We start from the raw sequence: 20,533 nt of genomic DNA on the forward strand, positions 1-20,533 counted from the left end.
GAGCACTTTTCTATTTGTAGTAAAATGGTTGGTTATTTGTGGACATTTCAGGTTCTCTTACTATAAGCCACATAAGGGCAGACAACAAATTTATGTAAATTGTTTACCCATTTTGACAGCAAGTACAGAATTCTACATACACTAAGAGATTAGTCAAAATTTTGAGAATTGTCAGATTGGATAGAAATAATGTATACAGAGAAAAGAAGCACACCAAGTTACTCTAAGTCTTTGAGTACAAACAAGGAGTTTAGCAATCTCTCCATAATCCAAGTCAACCACTCTCAAAGTGTGGCATGGGAATCTCTGGTGGCCCCTGAGACTCATTCAGGAGGTCTGTATAGTCAAAACTATTTTCATTAACAATGCTAAGATTTTTAAATTACTACTACGGTAAAAATAAATAGATATAACCCACAAAAACAAAATTGTTTGGGGTCCTTAATGATTTTTAAGTATGAAATGGGTCCTGAAACCAAGGAGTTTGAGAATCTCATATTTAGTAGCTAGGAAAAAAGATCATTTTTTTTTTCTTCTCCTTGTAAATTGCATTCTGACAAACTTGTTTTAAACAGCTTCAAAAGCCTTTACATTTCTGTTTTTTATCTTCTGTTTTTGCTGTAAACCACTAATTTCTGAAAGCATAAGGCAGATTTATATACTTGCTCATATGTTGGTTGTAACCTAATAATTGAGTCTCAGAAGAAACAAAACAGAAGCTCTTAACTTATTTCAATGGGGAAAAAACAAACACACTTGACTTTAATAACTTAATTTCTCTTGTGACTCAGTAGGTATCAAATGAGAAAAAAGGGGAGGTTACTCAAAATGGCCCAAATTTCCATTTTTCACTTAGGATTTCAAAAGGAAACTAACATACTTTCTCACCTCCAATTAGTTCTCTCTTTGTCTTTTCACAAGGTAAGTAAGGTTTTCCAACAGAAAAATTTCAAAGGGATCTCTTAAAAGGGCTGAATTTGGATTAAGAACTGGGTTCTCCTATTCCTCACTTTATCATTAACGTGACCTTGAGCAAATCACTTAACCTTTACGGATATCAGTTTTCTAATTTGTAAAATGAAGGGGTTGGATTAAATGTCCTCTAAGTCTTTTTAGCTATTAATTTCTGTGATTCTGAAATTTATTCATTTGTCACTTGAAATGACATGTCTTACATCACTGTCAGATCCCATGCAGAGACACTCTACCAAAGAATATACATTTGGAGCCAGTGGACACTGGAGGAACTGAATCTTTTACCAATAAAAGTCCCAGTTGTGATTTTGAGTTGTGGTTATCTCTGGGTTTCAGCACAATGATCTTTCTCCCTTCATGTCCTGGAATTTCTCTTAAGAACTTGGGCTTTCTCACTCTGGAAGATCCCCCTATCATGCCAGGCCCCTGCTATTACTGATGAATTCCTTTTACAGTATCCATTTTGGGGACAAGCCCAAGATGGTCATATTTCCATTTCCCTACTTGCTATGGTTTTAAATCTTTCTCTGAATTTCATCAACATGCCCCCCAATTTTCAGTTTTATCTTCTTCCATTAAAATGTAAGCTTCTTGAGGGTAGGGACTGCCTTTCTTTTTAATATGTATTTCTATCTACAGTGCTTGACACAGTCCCTGGGATATAGTAAATGGCTGTTTCCTGGTCTGCCCATAATTCCAAACACCCATCTTGGAAGTTTTCTTACCAAGGCTATAATGAGGTAGATAGTCACTATGCAGAACAGCATATTATGTCCAAATATACGATGATAAAGTGATTTTAATACCATGAGTATATGTTATGTTCAAGTTATATTTTATATAACATTTGTTTTTTGTTTGTTTCTGCAGGAGGAACATTGAGCCAGACCTCTTCATTTTAAATGGAAAGTCCCAAAAATTTGTCATAGCATTGGCTGTATGATGGGAATATTTTTTTTTATTTCCCTTTATTTCTTTTGCAACTTTATGTTAACTGAAAGCCTATTTTCTGTTTCTATTGACCTCACCTTGACTCATGGAATTAAAATATTGAGGGACAGTCGAGGTCATTTCCCTTAATTGAAAGGATGCTGAGCTGGCCTAAACCAATTCCTTGGGATGTGACAATTTACTTAAGGCCTTCAACCTTTCTCAGTTAAGAAGTCAGAGGATGAATATGAACATTCTCTGATTCCTTAGTGACACGTGTGTCTTCTCCCTCAATCAATCAGCCTATCTGTGAACTGCATAAATGTAGTTTAATCTGTAACCCGTTTTAGTTTACTTGTGGAGTTTGTTGGACAAAATTTATTTCCTTAGGGGATGTATGAGTTTTTGACTGTCTAACTAAGTTTGTTCAACTTATGACATCAAAGGAAGTATGCAATTAGGAATCGATCTTTTCTTTAACTTTTATGTCCTAAGAGGAATATACAAGATTGCAATATGTAAGAGAACTATTTCTCTGTCACTCTGACATAATTTTGTCTATAAAAATTCTTGTAGAACCTTAATGATTGTTCAGGTTTTCTCTGAGACCTAAACCTAGGATTGAACATAATAATAAAATGAGGTTTTTACCTCTATAATTTCTTCATCATAAATATGTTTTGGCAGCAGTTACCTACCACATGAACTCAGAGAGAAGATATTTTCCCATAATAGTTGAAAGGACTGGAAACAGATCAAAGAAAGATAAAAATGACTAATAGGCATAAAAATACTAATATTAGCTCTTTTTGAAGTGGCACATAAAGTTTATAGAGTATCCTTCAATTGAGGAGTTTCTAAAATTTAATTTTTTTATTTTTATAATATTGTATATGAATATAATAAAATACTGCTCAGCTGTAAGAGACTGGAAAATGGATGATTTTCAAAAAAAAGGGAAAATATGTATATAAACTGAGGCAAAGTGATGTGAGGAGAACCAGCTAAACAGACTCTACAATAACAACAATATTGTAAAGAGAGACAACTTTGATATATTAAGAACTTTGATAAATTCATTGACCATACATGATTCCAGAGAGACAATGATGATTCATGCTACTCACTCAGGAGGAGATGAAATCAAGATTCAGAATGAGAAATACATTTTTAGATGTCGTCAGCACAGGAATTTGTTTTGCTTGATTGTATATATTTGTTGAGAGGTTTTTTTTTTCTTTTTCTCAGTTAGGAATGGGGAAGGAGAGAAATAAAATCAAGACCTGTCAATTACAAATTTAAGTTTAAAAGAGAGGCCCAGGAATGTTTAGTCTAATGAAAAGAAGATTTAGAAGGACTACATTGGCTACTGTCAAATATTTGATTTTCGTATGTTAAATAATCTATAATTGTCAAGAATCCTGGCAAGACCAGTAGCTGAAAGTTATATGGAAGCAAATTTTGGAAGAAGAAATAAAGGTAAAGACATTTAAGATCCTAGGGATCTTAGAAGGGACCTTAGAAATCATCTCAGAAAAACAAAATGTCCAGAATATCAAAGGAATTAATGAAAAGAAATCCTAGAGATGATGACCTATCCCTACCAGATCTCAAATTGTATTATAAAACAGCAGTCATCAAAACTACTTGTTACTGACTAAAACATACAGAAGGAGATCAGTGGAATAGGTTAGGTACACAAAATACAATAGTGAATGATTACAGCAGTGTACTTTTTGATAAAGCCAAGGACTCCAGCTTCCAGGATAATAACTCACTGTTTGACAAAAACTGCTGGGAAAACTGGAAATAATGTGGTGAAACTGGGCATAGACCAGTGCCTGACACCATATACCAGACTAAAGTCCAAATGAGTACATGATCTAGGTGTAAAGGCTAATATTATCAACAAATTAGAAGAGCAAGGAATAGTTTATAGAAGTTATCTAATTTAATCCTCTCATTTTACAAATGATAAAACTGAGGTCTGAAGTAGAAGATAATTAAGATCACATAGGTAGTATGTGTTGGAAGTGTATAAGGCAACGTCGTCTGGCTCCAGAGCTAGTCCTCTTCCCATTGTATTATTCTATTTCCTATCACAACTTAAAAAAAAAAAATAGAATGGATTTCCCAAAGAAGTCATGAAGTTTCCTGTCATTGGCAGTCTCCAATCAGAGGCTTAATAACTATTCATCAGAGACTGTAGAAAGGATTCCTTTTTCAAGGAAAGCTAGATTTTATGACCTCAAGTTCCATTCCTTACCTGGAAGGAAAGGTCCCCTCCAGACCTGGACTCTTGTGAAATTACAGAGAAATATGTAAAAGTACTGAAATATATTGGAATAAATTTCACTATTAGCAAACTCAATAAGAAACTGGGAAGCAGAGGCAGTGTTACAAATTTATTCTTGAAGAAAAATAATAAAAAGTCAACGAACACTTACTACACATAAATTATGGTGTTAAATTTTAGTCTGATAAAAGGAAGGTATGAATAAATATTCCTCCAAAAGTAGATTAAAATTAAAAAAAAGAAAATATCATAAAATAAGAGGAAATGTTACAATTCTTCAAAAATACAGAAATAACTGGAGAATTATATGCAACTAAAATAAATTTTGTAATCAAATAAAATAGAGCCCAAATACGGGGGGTGAGAGGAGAGTACTAAAGTATAAGAAATGGCTACATGGTCCTATGAATAATAACATTGTCATCCGCCACCTTAATTGCTTTCTTCTGAAAAATAAAATTATAAGACCAAAAACACAAGTAGAAAGGAATACAATTCTGAATATAGAGTACCTACATTGAATCTGATGAACTTGAAAGCCTATAAAATGTCACATTAAGAATTGATTCAAATTGTTTGAATCAGATTGAAAAATACATTTAAAACAATATAGAAGAATGGTAACAAAAAGATGATATTTTGAGTTGCAGAGTGGTGATTGGTGAGGTGTCAGAGAACTCCTATTAATTTAGTGTTCTTCAGTGTATAAATAGAATAACTTCTTATGAAAAACAATAACCTATAGGTGAATCTCTTTTTCAAAGTTCTTAAGTAAACTACCTCAAACTGTCCTTGGTATTATAGCAGTTACAGGCAAAATAATAATAACAGCAAAAGTAAAAATAATAATATTAATATATTTAAGTAGGGCTTTGTTTCACAAAACACTTTATGATATTATCTTATTTGATCCTTACAACATACCTCAGTCCTATTATTGTCCTCATTTTATAGATAAGGAGACCGAGGCTTAGGTTGGCTAAGTGACTTGCCCAGGAAGATTCTGGGCTGGATCTGAACTTGATTTTGCCTGACTCCAACATATTATCCACTGGACCAACTAGCTGCAAAGAAATGTGATATAAGAGAAAGAAAGCCAGGTCTATAATTAGGAAAGATCTAATTTCACTCTTGATTCTGATGCTTCCTAGATGAGTGGCTGAAGATAGGACAATTTTCTTTTCCCAGCCTTTGCTGCCTGTTTTGTAAAATTAGGATAATATTGTCTAAAGCATGTACTTCACAAGATTACTAAATTAAAAAAAAGTGTAAAAGTGCTCTGCAAACTGAAATGCTACATAAATGTTCATTCTTATTATTGTCTAAACCCACAGATACTTTAAAAATAAGTCAGCTATAAATGAAAAGGCCTTAAGCATAAGAGTCTTAATTTTTCTCAGTGTTATTTGTCCTAATGGTCATTACTCTCTCTCTCTTTTTCATTAAGTATGCTAGGAGAAATTGAACAAGACATCAATGAATTCCTTAAGAAAAAATCCCCAGGACTAGATGAATTGACAAGTGAATGCTACCAAATATTCAAAGAAGAATTAATTTCAGTAGTATATAAACTATTTGGAAAAATAAGCAAAGAGTTCTTACCAAATTCTTTTTTGTGACATATATATGATGTTGATTCCCAAACCAGGAAGAACAAAAAGAAAATAAAGAAAGAAAACTGTAGACCAATTTCCCTAATGAATATTGATGCACATTTTTAAAATAAAAAATGCTAGGAAGGAGACGAAAGCAATATATGACAAGAATTATATACTATGACCATGTGAGATTTATGCCAGGAATGCAGGGCTGGTTCAATATTAGGAAAACTATCAGAATAATTGACTATATCCTTAACAAAACCCATAGACATCACATAATTCTCTGAACAGATGCAGAAAAAGCTTTTGATAAACACAATACTCGTTCCTGTTAAAAACACTGGAGAGCAGAGGAATAAATGTAGCTTTCCTTAAAATGATAAGTTGTTTCTATCTAAAACCACCAGGGAAGCATTATTCACAGAGGAGGTAAGCTAGAATTCTTCTCAGTAAGATCAGGGGTAAAGCAAGGATGCCCATTATCACCACTATTATTCAATATTAACGTTAGCTACAGTAATAAGAGGAGGAAAAGACGTTGAAGGAATTAGAATAAGCAACAAGGAAATAAAACTATCACTCTTTGTAGATGTTAAGATGGTATATGTAGAGAGTCCTAAAAAATCAACCAAAGAAATCAGTCGAAATAATTAACAACTTTAGCAAAGTTGCAAGACGTAAAACAAATGCACAAGAACCATTAAAATTTCTATATATTACCCAAAAGTTCACAGCAAGAGATAAAAAGAGAAATTCCACATAAAATAACTGTAGGCAACAGAAAAATTGGGAGTCTATCTGCCAAAACAAGCCCAGGAACTATATAAATACAATTACAAAACACTTCCCACACAAAGTCATATCTAAACAACTGGGAAAATATCAATTGCTCGTGTGTAAGCTGAGCCAATACAATAAAAATTACAATTCTACCTAAGTTAATTTAGTTATTACAATTCTACCTAAGTTAATTTAGTTATTTTGGTGTCATACTAATCAAACTACTAGAAAAAAAGTTTTATAGGGCTTTTGTTCAGTCATATCTGACTCTTCATGACTCCATTTGGGGTTTTCTTTGCAAAGGTACTGGCGTGGTTTGCCATTTCCTTCTCTAGCTTATGTTGCACATGAGGAAACTGAGGCAAACAGGATTAAGTGATTTTCGCACATTCACATAGCTAGTAAGTGTTTGAGGCTAGATTTGAACTCAGGTCTTCCTGACTCTAGGCCCATTGCTTTATCCACTGTGCCACCTTGCTGTCCTTTACAGACCTAGAAAAAATAATATCAAAATTCATTTTGAAGGATGAAATAATATCAAGGGAATTATGAAAAAAATATGAAGAAAAGTGACCTAGCTGTACCAGATTCAAATTGTATTATAAAGAGGTGATCGTCAAAACAATCTGGTACTGCCCAAAAATATACAGTGGTAGAACAGGGAATAGATTAAGTACACAACATATAATAGTAAATGACCATAGTAATCTAGTATTTGATAAATTGAAAGACTGAAGTTTTGGGACAAGAACTCACTATTTGGCAGAAATTTCTGGGAAAAGTGGAAAACAGTATGGCAGAAACTAGGCTTAGACGAACATCTTATACAATAAACCAAGATAAGCTTAAAAGGTTACATGATTTAGACATAAAGGGTGATACCATAAATAAATTAGGAGAACAAGGAGTAGTTTACCTCTCAGATCTATGAAGAAGGGGAAACATTATGACCAAACAAGAGATGGAGAGCATTATGAGATATAAATGGATTACTTAGATGACATTAAGTTTCAAAGGGTTTGTACAAACAAAACCAGTGCATCCAAGATTAGAAAGAAAACAGAAAGCTAAGAAATAATTTTAACAGTCAATGTCTCTGATAAAGGCCTCATTTCTCATATGTAGAGAACTGAATAAAATTTTATGAGAATAGTCATTCTACAATGGATAAATGGTCCAAGCAGTTTTCAGAAGAATTCAAAATTACCTATAATTACGTGGAAAAAAATTGCACTAATCACTATCTATTAGTGTAATGTAATTTAAAACAACTCTGAAGTATCACCTCATACATATCAGATTGACAAATATGACAGAAAAAAATGATAAATGTTGGGGGGGATGTGGAAAAATTAGGACACTAATACGCTGTTGGTGGAATTTTGAACTGATCCAACAATTCTGGAGAGCAATTAGACACTATGCCCAAAGAACTATAAAACTGAACATCCCCTTTTGATCCAGAAATACCACTACTAAAGGGGTGTCCTGAGTGTTCAAGCAGGCCTAGGACCTTTGGTGTGAGGTTTTTCTGAGCCCTTTTCAGGGCTATTCAATCATCTTTGGTGTCCACCTAACATTCAGCTCTCAGCTGTTACTCCAATAAAGTGCAGCATGTGTACTGGCTACATTCCAGTAAACCATCTCAGCAGAAAGGCTAAACCAAGTTGAGGTTACCTGATAGCCCTCAAACCCGTTGATGGGTTAGTGGGCTGTCTACCCCAAATATGTGAGGACATCCTCTAGCGGTATGGGAAGATGAGAACAATTTGTTCAAAAGGTCATTATGTTGGCTAAAGCAGGTGTTGTGGAGTGCTTAGATCTTGGGCAGATATCAAAGATACCAACATCATCCATTGCATCCAGGCCATTGCCAATCATACAGACCTTTGTCTCGCCACCAGACTTCTATGACTCTGGCAGAGAGAATGAGGTTAATCACTGTGTAACTCTGCCTCACTTAAATCCAATTGATGTATGAAGTGAAGGTATTACTCCATTACGACACTGGTCCTCTTCAAAAATGAAGAATAAACAATAACCATTACTTCATCAATATCCCAAAAAGATTTTTTAAAAAGTGAAAAGGACTTATTGGCACAAAAAATATTTATAGCAGTTCTTTTTGTGGAGGCAAAGAATTGGAAATTGAGGGAATGTTTACCAAGTGGGGGAGTGAACAAGTTTCATATGATTGCAATGGAATATTATTTTATTATAAGAAATGATGATCAGGATGAAAACCTGGAAAAAATTACATGAATTGATGCACACTGAAGCGAGGAGTATCAGGAGAACATTATACACAGTAACATCAATATTGTATGATGATCAACTGTGAATGACTTTGCTATTCCTAACAATATAATGATCCAAGACAATTCCAAAGGATGAAAAATGTTACCCACCTCCAGAGAAAAACCTGATGGCATCTGAATGCATAATGAAACATACTAGTTTTCACTTCCTTTATTTTCATGGGTTTTTTTTTCTGTTTATGTTTTCTTTCATAACACGACTAATACAGAAATATGACTTGCATAACTGCATATATATATATATATATATATATATATATATATATAACCTATATTAAATTATTTACTGTCTTAAGAGGGGATCGGATGTAGGAGAGGGAGAATTTGGAATTTAAAATTATTTTAATTAGGAAAAATAAAATATTGTTCAAAAATAAAAGCATACAGGGAAGTCATAAATATTCAGGATAATGTTTGGGAAGGTAGGAGAACAAAGGTGTGGCATACACAAAATGATATATTGGAGGCAAGTGATTGGAAGAGGGAAAGAAAAGGGAATATGCATTTATTAAATTCCTCTGATGTACCAAGCACTGTGTTAAGAGCTTTACAAATATTATCTCTTTGATCCTCCCAACAACCTTTCAAGGGAATAGGTAGGCTGTTATCATCCCCATTTTAAAACTGGGGAAACTGAGGCAGACAGAGGAGAAGTGACTTGTTTAGGGTCATACAGCTAGTAAGTGTCTGTGACAGATTTGAATGCAAGTATTCCTCACTCCAGTCTCAGCTGAGAACTCCATCCATGGTGCCACCTAGCTGCTTCTAAGGGGAAAGTGGCTGCTTAAGTATTAAAATTCTTTAGTAGGAAGTAATGTAATCCTTCCACTGTTCCAAAAAGGATGGGGAAATGTACATTATTCAGGCAATTTAATCTGAACATTTTCTACAAATATTTCTATAAATAAAGCAATTAGATCTAACATAAATCATTAAGGCAATTTGGTACGTACCAAATTACATTAATAAGTTATTTTTCCTAGCTTAGAACACATGATTAATCATTCTATGCCTTAGTTTGCTCATATGAAAATGAAAAACAACTTTACCTACCAGATTATTTCTTCACAAGGATCCTTTTATAACCTTGGACTAACCACTGTACCTCTTCAAGGCCTCAGTTCCCATTTGTGTAAGATAAAGGATTTGGACCAGATACTCTCTAAGATCTGTCTTTCAAACTATGAACCTCTGCATAAGAACTTAGTTTTACAAAGTAAAAAGCACATAACCTGAAAAAACTAGAAATGTGAGTTTGAATCTAATAGTTGAAATGCACTAGCTATGTGACCATGGTTATGGGACATCTCTAGACCTCCATTTGCTCATCTGTATAACGGTAATACTTATAGTCCTTTTAGTAATTTCTTAAAACTGTTATTTCAAGGATCCAATGAAATAAGGGCTGCAACACGCTTTGTCAGAGTTAATGCACTCTGTAAATGTCAGCCAATATTATTAGGACTAATGAAGTCTGTAAAAAATATTTTCCCCAGAAAAAGGAGCTACACAAATAAAATTTTATTTCTTAATCTCTTCTATCCTTTTAGGTTCCTTTTGTTGGTACAAATAAGAATTCTGCTGGAAACAAAACAGCCTATCTTTTGTACCTAGCTCCCTTATGACTTGTATGGTCTTGAAAGGGAAGCAAAGAGAATAAGCAATGTATGGCATCTTTTATGTGGCAGACACTTTCCAAATATTATTTGATTTAATCTTTATAACAACTCTAAGAGATAGGTGTTGGTATTATCCTCGTTTTACAGATGAGGAAGCTGAGGTAAGCAGAGATTAAGTGAATTGCTCAGGGTCACAGAGTTAAATGCTCCAGATGATGATCTCATAGTTCCCCTCAGTAACCTATTTGGAGAATGATAGAACTGATCTCTGAAAAAGGACCTTACAGATTATTTGATCAGTTCTCATCTATGATAAATTTTTCCATGAAAAACTGCCGTATGATGATTTCCATGTTCAATGTTCTGCAAACAATTCAATAGGTCCATATTTCAATGGATTTGAGACCTACTCCATGTGAATATTCCCTCCATCAGGGCAGCTCACAACTCATCCAAGCCCTCTCATCTTGCATGAGTTTTTTCCTATGTTCTTCCATAAATCCTCCACAAAGAATTTGACCTGCACACTAGACTTCCTTTGTCTTGGTCTTTTTGCATTTCATGGGTTTAGCACTTGGGCTAGCCGCTCGTTACATCTCTTGTCCTTGTACCATTAGTGGTCCCCTCTTTTTCCTGTCACACATTCCTTCAATGGTACTTCTTACACATAGATATTTCATGTGGAGATGCTGCTGCCTATTTATATGCATACTGTTTCTCTTCATTGACCTTTGTGACCTGTAACGTTCATTCTTTGAGTATTGTCATATTCTAAGATTCCCTATCATATAGTATTACCCAAACACTGGTATTTGTCATTGAAAGCTCTATACAGTTCTCCAAAAGCTATATGTACTCACTCTTTTTTTTCCCTAAACTGCACTCCTAGATAAATTTAGTGACAAACTAAGTCAGTGGATTGACCATCCAACTGCATGCCATGGTTTAAACCAGTATTACTTAAAACTTTTGCTCTCAGGATCCCTTTTTACTCTTGAATATTTTTGAGGACCTCCCCAAGAAATTTTGTTTACATGTTATATCTATCTATATTTACTGTATTAAAAATTAAAACACTTTATTATTTAAGAATATCATTTTGCCCTAGGAGACTTTCTCCAAGGGTCTCAGGGACCACACTACCCTAAGTCTTCTGGTCTAGACTAGACTAGAGTCTATTAGACTAGAGAATCTCCAACGCAAAGTTCAAATTAAAGGGAGAATGAAGTCATTCCTCTTTGCAGGTGACAATGTACTGATATCACCAAGACCCAGAACATCACAGCGATTCCTCAGTGAGGTCCATGAACAATCAGTCAAAAGAGGTCAATGCAACAATTCAACCAAATGTATGAAAATAAAATGAGTTCATGAGGCAAAAGAGATCCTCTGATTTACATTCCTTCCTTTGCCTCTTCTGCTTTTCTCATTTCCTCTTATCCTCATTTTTTATTCTCTGTTCCAGTTCTCTAAAGGAGTCGATGGGGCAATCTGGATGTATTAACAAATATTGACTTCACAGTTCAAGGTGTTTGCAAAGGAGTAGAAAATCATCTTCCCACTAATCCCTTTCTCTTTCTTATGGATTCATTCATTCCTCCACCTCTTTACTGTATTCCTTTGCAAGAACATTAAGATGACACCAAAGATTAAGTTCTGAAAAAGGACATTCAAAAAGAACAAGAAGATGTCCGTGGGGGGAGAGGAGGTAACTAGTCACTCAGTCACTCTTTTTCATTCTAACCATAATTTTGCACAGTTGTTTCTAAGGAACAAAGTTGTCCATGTTCTATTACATTCTGATGTACTGCATCCAGTTCTTTCCTCTTCCCCTCAGAAGGCCAGTCAGACAGACCACAGACAAAAAAGAAGAGTTTTTATCATACTTTAGTCTTTCTTGAAGCTTTCTTTTGAACAAAGAGAAGATAATCCACTAAAAAATAAGCAGATTATCAGTCGTAATGTCTTTACAGCACACCTTATAAGTGGCACATTGATGATCAGCATTCAAAGGAACAGAACAACCAATTCTCTCTTAGACACACCCTTACCATGGTCTCTTTTGGGACTCCACAGTCAAGAGTTCCAGAGAATATATCACAAAAACCTGCAATGCTGTTGCACAAGGTTGAGGTATTCTTTATTCTATCTGCATGTGCTCATCCTATAGAATGTCAGGGAGGGCAGATATCATCTATTTTTGCCTTTGTGTCCCCACCACCCAGCACAGTGCCTAGTATATCATTGCTACTAAATAAATGCTTATTGATTGATTGGTATTCCTTGTTTACTATCACCTCAAATTCTTATTAGCTAAATCAGTACATAGAAGATTGGAGTTTCCTACTATCAAGATTGTCATTACTCTCAAGCAGAGCTTTCCTTTTCCCCCTAAAACAGAACTGAACAAAATGGGGCTATGGCAGCTGGAATTCCTATTTAATTTGCATCCTTCTAAAAGGCTATTTCTGATGCTGTTTTCCTGAATCAAAGAGAGTAAATACTCTAAGCAATGCTCTAATTCTAAGCCTTTAGTGTTCAAATTTCTTTATTACACACTGCAGGCTCTAAATTGCTGCTCTGAAAGAGACCCTGACATATTTTCTAGGGACTCATCTAGGAGATGGCTATGGGCTGTTGAATCTGTGCATGCCCTGGCCAAAAAAAGAAAAAAAATAAGGAATGGCGTGTTGATCAGTCAGTGGGAATTTTTTCCCTCCCTCAAATGACATATTTGAGCATCAAAAGCAACATTCTCTGTTCTCCTGCTAGCAAGAGTAATGAAACTCAAATTTTACCTTTCTAGAAGCTCCCTTCTTTGAATCTTGCAAAGAGGAAATGATTCTCTCTTTGTAGGGACTGGCAACCCTAAAAAGCTGTGGTAATGTTTCCAAGATCCTGGAAAAAATTTCTACCACTAATTGGGAACTGGATTATTAGTGACATTTTTGAGAGATAAGCTACTGTTGAAGACAAAGGGAGAAGACCTAGGCAGTGTGGTGAAAAGAAGGTCCCCTTGTATGCAGACATGTGAAACTACAATTTGCTCAAGACCTTTGCTTCGTCAAAGTTTTTTGAACAACTTTAATCTCATCATGAACACTTTCCAAACCACACACACACACACACACACACACACACACACACACAATAACATACACATACCTATATACACATTTACACATGCGTCCATGCATATATACTCACATATGCCATATATAATACACACATTCACATGCAAACACATACCTGCCTGTTAATTTCAAGGATGGCTATCACCAATTTAGGGGAGCTATGCCAGTGAATTAAGTTACAAAAATAAAATAAAAATATGTCCTTAAAAGTAGCTTTCTTTGATTCTTTGTGTGGCTAACTGAATTATTTTTATTCATATTTTTGGTAGGAAATAGACAACTGCTTCTACAGATCTAAAATCTAGGGAGCTAGAGTATCCATATTCAACACAAAATAAAATGGAAACGGTCCTAAGATCAGAACCAAAAGAGCAACTCTGGAAATAAATGTAAGCAAAAAGGAGAGCCTGGAGGTAATGAGGCAGTAACACTAGCAAATCTGGTCAGAAGAGGATTCAGGAAGGGATATATAATCTGTTGGCCATCAGCAAAACCAGAGGAAAGGTAATTTCTGAGATACATGACAGTCACATGTTACTATTAACAGGCATGTTTATTGTGTCCCTAATTTGATTTCCCAGGTATGCCATGTGTGGGAAGACTGGAGACAGGGAAACCAACTACAAGGCTATTGCAAAACTTTCAAGGTGAGTTATACAGCCAGATTGGATTTTTCAAGAGATGTTCTGCAAGTAGAAATTACAAGACTTGATAAAAGCTTGACTTCGTTCAGTGAGTGCAATTGAAGCAATGAAGATGATATCAAGACTGTAAGTCCAAGTGTAGAAGGATAGTAGTATCCACAGTAAGGGGGCAGTATGGAAGAGAAAAGTGAGTGAAAAGGCGAGTCCTATTTTTGGACATGCTGAGTTTGAGCTGTCTCTTGGATATCTAGTTCAAGATGTCTGAGGGGTGGTTAGTGATGTAAGAATGAAGAGCAGGAGAGAGATTAGGGCTGGATAAGTATATTTGAGAATTATCAATATAGAAACAATGATTAAACTCATGGGAGTAGATGAGATCACCAAGCATAATAATATAACTATTATTATTATGTAATACCCATTATGTACTAGACACTATGCTAAGCACTTTACAAATATTATCTTATTTCATACTCACAACACTGCTGGAAGGTAGGTTCTATTTTGTTCCCATTCTTACACTTGAAGAAACTGAGGCAGTTAGAGGTTAAGTAACTCAGTTACACATTTAATAACTATCTAAGGATGGATTGGGTCTCAGGTCATCCTGACTCAAGGTATAATGTTCTACTCACTGTACCACCTAACTGTATAAGAAAGAAGAGGAGAGGGGCAAGGAAAAATCCTTCGGGGACACCCAGCATCACTAGGTATTTCCTGGGGTAAGATTCAGCACAGGAGACTGAGAAAATTCAGTGAAGGAACTAGTTCTTTGCAACAGGAATATTACGAAAACTTACAGATGAGAAATTATGAAAAAGAAAAGGTTGACCACTAGAATCAAAATTTGCACAGAGAGAGGTCAATAAGCATGAGAATTGAGAAAAATCATTCAGATTTGGCAATTCAAATATCACTGGGAACTTTGGAGGATTCAGTCTCTCTTGAATGATGAGTGTCCTTCAAAATAGGAAGGACAGAATAAAAACAATAAATAATAAATGAGGAGTGAAGAGAAGGGAGGGAAATACCAAGATCCACTATGAAGATTGAATGAATTCCATCTTGATAAATCAGAGATAAGCAGAGAATTGGCACAAGTAGATCAGAACAAGAATCAATCACCAATAAACAAATGAGCAAAAGATGTATTTAAAAAACATTTCTCAAAAAAAGAAATATAAATTATCAATAATCATACAAAAATATTCACATAGGCAAACTCAAACAACTCTCTAGTTACTACCTCAAGCCAGAAAGTAAATAATAATAATACAAAAATTGTAGAGTTTTGCCATAAGTTAAGCTCACTGGCCTGTAGGTTCCAAATTCCAACTCCCTTCCGTTTTTAAAAATGGTGAGAAAATTGTTCCTTTTCCAATCCCATGGTATTTTTTCACTTTCAAAGCATCAAACAAGCTATGACTGTCACAATACATTTCATAAAGTTTGATTTGTGACAGTAATGATTAATTAGTAATGTATTGAATATAAAGATATATTTGCAATCATAAGTGCCATTCTTCCTTGATGGATGTGAAGAAATCAACATCGCTTGCTAAAAAAAAAAATGTATACATACATATATTCATTAGTAACTGTCTGGTGAACTATGTCACAGATTTAAGACACCCCAAGATATGAGTTACTGAACAAAAGATCACGCTCATTGCTTCTACAACATACATTAGTCTCCAGAGCCTGGCTCAGGAGAGTTGAGTTACATAAGAAATTTGGGTCCTCAAAAAAACTAAATAGCATCTCTGTTCTTGTTTGATCATAAGTTAAAGGCTACCAGTAGGAAGAATGAATCAGTCTCTGGACTCTAAGGCAGTCGCTCAAAGTCCCACGCAGACAGGGAGAACAACTCCCCATTTCTATTGTAAGTAACTACATGGAATAGTGGAAAGAGCCCCTGGTTTGGGGGCAGGAGGTCTTGAGTTCAGACTCAGCCTCAGTTAGTTGTGTGGACCCTGGGTGAGACTCTTAATCTCATTCAATCTAAGTTTCTTCATCTGAAAAACAGGGATAATAATAGTATCTACCTCACAATGCTGCTGGGATGATCAAGGGAGGTAAGAAATGTAAAGTACTTTGCAGGCTTTAAAGTAAAATGAGAATATGGCCTCAGGCACTTGACACTTACTAGCTGTGCAACTCTAGGCAAGTCATTTAACTTCAATTGCCTCATAAAAATTTTAAAAAAAATATTAATTATCATTCTTTGAGAATAGACCCAGTAAATTTTACCAAATCATGGTAAGATGAGACAATCTTTCTGACCTTCCTTTTCTCCTCTTTCACCTTTTACATAATTAAAATCTCAAAGCAAACTCTAGGAGGGGAGTTAATGTTTAACATCCTTGTTTTCCCAACAATCCCTCCCTAATACTCCTGGGAAATGAGGAAACCTAATTGAGCAACCTTTACATATCCTCTGGCCACAAATTTCTCCCAATATTCCTCCAGAGAGATAAGACCTTTCCTCTTCTGAAAGGGAAAGCTAGGAATCTCTTTTATCTATTGTTGTTTCCCCCCATCCTTCCCCACTCCATTCCACCCACCTTCACTAGTTGTTTCCATTCCTGTGCCACTCAAACTCCTAATGGAAGTCCACAGTGAAGCACAGACACAGGCAAGATGTCTAATGCAGGTACCGTGAGGCTGCAACCACATTAACTCCATCTCAAGCTCTCCTGAGGGATCAGTCAGTTGTAAATAATACCCTTCAATAAATTTCATCTGGACACATAAATCTGTATGGGCCGTTTTCTCTTCCTCTTCCTAGCATGGATATCAATTTACCATAAAATTCCTCATTTGAAGAGGCATTCGCTTTCAAATGTATAAATTAATGTAGGTAAGAGAACTCATTCAACTGTCTTTTATTTTTCATTTTAAAAAAAAGGTCCTATGGATCTAAAAAGAAAATATTTTTTTCTCTTTCTTCAACATTTTTCAAAAATCATAATAGCACCTAGTCAATTATATCTATCATTGCTCGGTGAAAGGGTGGTGCCATGGATTGAGTACTGGAAAAGTGACCTGTATGCAGATCCTGCTTCAGAAACTCACTAGCTATGCTACATTTGAGAAAGCTATTTTCTGAGCTTTGTTTTCCTAATCTGTAGATTGGGAAGGGTATCTTATAGCATTAATTTATTTTTACTAAGATGTGTCATTTATGTTACATATACTTATTGTTATTTGCGTATTGTTTACTTATTTTTATGATCACTAGAAGGACCAAATAAAACAATATTTCTAAAGTACTTTGCAAGTTATGAAGCTCAATGCATTATGATTCTTTAAGTATATAGGCATGGAGCTCATCTAGCCCAGGGAACTTGAACTCATTGAAAGCAGTTAAATATTCCTCTATATCATTTCTGTATGAGAGAAAGGGGAAGAAAGAGGAAGCACTTTTCAAATTTTTTAATTCTAAATTCCTTCCTGCCCACCTGCCTTTCTCTTGCACATTAAGAAGGCAAGAAATTCAATCCCCATTATTCACATAAATGCAAAACATACTTCCACATTAACTTTATTGTGAAAGAAAAAAAATCAAGAAAAACTGAAGAAAATATGCTTCAGTCTCCATTAAGAGTTCATCAGTCTTTTATCTAGTAGTGGCTAACAGTTTTCATCATGAATCTTTTGGGATTGTCTTGGCTCATTGCATTAATCAGAGTAGCTAATTCTTTCACAGTTCATTATCATTTGCAATATTTCTCTTACCGTGTACAAGGTCCTTCTAGTTCTACTTATTTTGCCTCAGTTCATATGTCTCAGTTTTTTTTTTCTGAAAGCATGCTTTTTGCCATTTCTTATAGCATAATAGTATTCTATCATAATGTTATACTGCAACTAGTTCAGCCATTTCCCAATTGATGAGCATCCCCTCAGTTTACAATTTTTGCCACCAGAAAAGAGCTATTTGAATATTTTTGTGCGTATGGGTCCTTTTCTTCCTTCTTTCATCTCTTTAGGATACAGATCTAGTAGTGGTATAAAAAGTACAGTTTTGTAGTCCTTTGGTCATAGTACCAAATAGTTCTCCAGAATGGTTGGAACTATTACAGTTCCATCAATGATACATCACTGTACATTTTTCCACATCCCCTCCAGCATTTGTCATTTTCCTTTTCTATCAGTTAGCCAATCTGATAAGTATGAGATGGCTTATCAGAGTTGTTTTCATGTGCATTTCTCCACTTATAGATAATTTAGAGCAATTTTAGTATGACTATGGATAACTTTTTTCTTCAGAAAATTGTCTTTTGATAGCATTTGACCATTTTGGGCAATCGAAGCAAACATTTATTAAGCACCAATGTGCTAAGCACTTCAAAAATATTATCCTTGATCCTTATAATAACCCTGAGAGATCAGTGCTATCATTATTCCCATTTTACACTCGAGGAAACTGAGGCAGAAAGAGGTTTCTTGTCCAGAGTTACATATTGCTCCATCCTATCTAGTCCAAAAGGCAATCTCCTAAATAGAGAAGGTGATAGGGATAGGAACTGGGGCATTGATGTAAGTAACTCTCAGATGAAGAAAACTCTCCTAATGCAAGTCAGTTACTTCTCTGCAATTTACAGTCTTAAAGAGTTGCCTGAGCCACCAAAAGTATCAATGACTCATGTAAGGTCATATAGACAACATTCTTAAGGTATAATATTTGCACGCACAGTTCACCCAGATCTAAGAGCAGTTTTCTAATATCAGCTATCCTCATTCAAGGCAACAGACCGATCCTTAGTTTAATACTCCTCTTTTCCCTAATATAGCTAGATATTTATATGATTTATATATGTGTGTATGTGTTTTTTATCCTTAGCTTTCCTTTGACAGTCTGAGCTTACTCTGAGTCTTAGCATTCCTGACACTATTTTCCAGAACCATTTCATATATCTGTGCTTGTATGCAGCTGCCTGCTCCTGCTTCTATCTTTTGTATATATCTTTTTTTTAAATCTGTCAGTTCAAGAGTTCCTTGTCCAACAATGTGTCTCCTTCAACAACTCCTTCTTTTTCTTGTTCATTGAATTTTTTCATGTAACATGTCCAGAATTTTATTCTTTTTTGTTATTTAGTCTGACTTTCTATGAGGAATTGTATTTCAGAGGATCCTATCTTTTTTCTGAAATCTCTGAGATCTCCTTTCTCCAAATATTGAATACATTTCAGTCTATTTTGGTCTTTCCCTCCTTTATCCCAAACTCTAGCCTGGAGAGAATATGCAATACAATTTCCAGCATTAATCAGTTCCCTCTTTTTGGTAAGAATCAGATCCAGGATAGCCTTTCTCCTTGTTTCCTCCGCCTTTAGAAAATGAAATTATAATTCAGAAAAGTCAAGAACAGCTGCCCTCTTTTTGACACATAGAGCTCCAGCACAAGTCCAAATGATTAAAGTTCCCCAGCACAAATCTATGGCATCAATTAATTTCAATATTATACAATCTATTTTAGAAAATAGTCAGAGAAAAAGTCCTACCCAATCCCTTTTACAACATAAATATGGTGCTGATACCTACACCAGGAAGAACAAAAACAGAAAAAAAAAAAGCTATAGATGAATTTCCCTAATGAATATTGATGCAAAAGAAATTAAATGGAAAAAAAAAATTCTCTATCACATGTCTATCTGCGTTTGCAATATGTATCCCAAGTTCCTCATCTGTTTCTCTTTTCTGTCCAGGTGATCTGGAATATATTCTGATGACAACTTTGCTTCAATTTCTGCCTCTGTGAAACTTCACCCTAATGCTCTCCATCATTCTTGGGGTTCCCACATGGCCTCACATGTGTATATCTTAATACACATGTGACTATGGTCCCTTTTGACATCTCATTTTTAAGACAGCTTGAAAAATCAATCCCAGAGTGCTTTGAAAACTACATCTTCTTAAACACAGAATTCTTCTGTATATATTTAATCAGACTCTTCCTGCCTTCATATTACTAAGTAGCATTTCCATTTGATACACATCAGCAGCTGAGACAAGAAAGTCTAAATGTTATGTCTCCATCAACACTCAGGCTGAGGATGAATTGTTCATAAATGTGACCCGATGCCTCCATTTCTCATTTCTTCATTGTCCTCCCAATTTTACCTATAATGTTTTCTGGATGAGTTACTTCAGTTAGGTCTCATACTTCTGATCTGTGGGCTTGTTTCCTCCTCAAATTCTTTTTTTCCCATTTTTACCTAGTATTAACTATAATTTTC

The sequence above is a fragment of the Notamacropus eugenii genome, chromosome 7, assembly GCF_028372415.1.
Source record: "Notamacropus eugenii isolate mMacEug1 chromosome 7, mMacEug1.pri_v2, whole genome shotgun sequence".
In the NCBI taxonomy this organism is placed as follows: domain Eukaryota; kingdom Metazoa; phylum Chordata; class Mammalia; order Diprotodontia; family Macropodidae; genus Notamacropus; species Notamacropus eugenii.